At 36.8% G+C, this 2121-nt stretch overlaps 1 pseudogene; it reads right to left on the reverse strand.

Moving 5' to 3' along the window:
• Positions 1-779: 779 nt before the first annotated feature.
• Positions 780-898, reverse strand: LOC112473145 (annotated as a pseudogene).
• Positions 899-2121: the final 1223 nt, after the last annotated feature.

Raw genomic sequence — 2121 nt, forward strand, 5'->3', positions numbered from 1 at the left:
GCTTTGGTCAATAAAACAGTCATGATTCCCATCATTTGGAATTCATAGTCTAATGAGGGAAAGATATTAAAACAGTAAACACAAGTGTATACATAAATGCAAAGTATAATAAATGCCACTGAGGGAAAAGCACAGAGAAAATAACAGGAAGGGGATATAAGTTAGATTAGGGGGTCAGTGAAGCCTCTTGGAGGAACTGATATGTAATGTGAGATCTAAAGGATAGCTATTTTGGATATAATATATCCAATTTTAAAAGGAGTAGAGGGAAGAGTGCTGTGGGCTGAGAAAGTAGCATGTGCTAAGGGCCTGAGGCAGGAGAGACTTGGCAAGTTGGAAGAACTGATAAAAGGGTAGAGTGGCTGGAGTTTTGTCAGTGAGGGGAAGGTGGTTCAGAGATGTGTCTAAGTGCAATGGGGAGCCACCAGAGAGTTTTATGCATGGATGTGAAAATTATTTGTGTTTTAAAGCTTCAAAGCTTAAAAGTTCAAGAACTAAAACCACATTAAAAGGTATTTAAAGTAGATGGAATAGAAAATATGTCATAGCCAAGCACCAAAATGCTGCAAATATCTACAACAGGAGGAGGGGATTATCAATTTTAAAAGCTAGACAGTTTGTTGTGTGCCAATATCTGATAGTTTTGAATAAGCCAAAGTCACTAATTTATTTATTTTTTTAATTTTTTTATTTTTAGGCGAGGCAACCCTTGGTTGACCTCACGGATTGCAAGGACCTTGTCAGCTTATGATCCCTTATTTATTTTTTTTTATTTTTTACACCTACAGCACCTGGTCTTCCTAGGTGGTCTCCCATCCAAGTACTAACCAGGCCTGAGCCTGCTTAGCTTCCAAAATCAGAAGGGATTGGGCTTGTTCAGGATAGCATGGCCGTAGACCCAAAGACACTAATTTAAGATAAAATTTAATGAAAATAAAAGCACAATCATTTATTTGTGAGCATTATTGGTTTTAATAAAACAAGAGCATCTAGTTGAAATAAAAAAAAAAAATCTAAATAATAAGCAAAAAGTGTCCTAACTGATTGTAATTGGCTGCCCTCCTTGTTGGGATGAGTATGAGATAAATGTGTTTATGTGAATGCATTTTAGTACTTGTCGTTTTAAAGCCCACATATATAGGCTTTGCTGGACACTTTTGCAGAATACAGTTTTCAAAACAGTATGGGAGCAGGTGAAGGGATGAAGAAGTACAAATTGGCAGTTACAAAATAGTCATGGAGGTATAAAGTATGGCTTAGGGAATTCAGTCAATAATATTGTAATAACTATGTATGGTGCCAGGTGAGTACTAGATCTATCAGGGGATCACTTTGAAAGTTATATAAATTTCTAACCACAGTACTATACACCTGAAACTAATATAATACTGAATGTCAAGCCCCTCCCCCACCACCTTCTAAAAAACAACAAAACAACATGGGAGCCAAAAGGCACAGTTACTAAAACATGGGAACTCTTTAAATTATTGTCCTCCCTGCAAATACTGGGGCTCTGACAACCCTGGTGGCAGCCTCAGAACTGGTCTGATGGGGATCAGAAATGACATTTTACATTAACCATCAGGTGCCTGCTTTTCACGTAGACTTAGCCATGGGATAACTTGAAAGCATCCAGAGAAGACCACAGAGCATCTAAACTAAAGTTTGTTTCTCACGTGAACCAATCCAGGCTTATGAAGAAATAAGTGTGGTAGGGATATTGAGTCACAGGTGAATCTGGTCTTTAATATATGCCTTCATTCATGCATTCAACCATGTACTCAGTAAATATTTATTGAATACTTTCTGTGTGCCAAACACTGAGAGGTACTAATCCTGTCTTCAGGGAGCTTACAGTTTATTCTATATGTGACTGTATGCTATGTGATCTTGAACCGTTTTCCTTGCTAAGTCTGTCCTGTTGCACAAAGTGTACATTTCATATGTTCAGCACATTATAGGCATTGAATAAATGTGCTTTAAAATGTGTGAGGCTTTTAAAACTTAATTTTTATAGTGACAGTAATGTATGCTTTTTAAAATAATTCAAATGTTTTAGAAGTTTATGAAGTAAATCTCCCCATTTTCTTATTTTCCTATTTTCTCCCCCCAAATCTCAGT

This window comes from Pteropus alecto, unplaced genomic scaffold (genome assembly GCF_000325575.1).
Source record: "Pteropus alecto unplaced genomic scaffold, ASM32557v1 scaffold111, whole genome shotgun sequence".
Taxonomy (NCBI): Eukaryota; Metazoa; Chordata; class Mammalia; order Chiroptera; family Pteropodidae; genus Pteropus; species Pteropus alecto.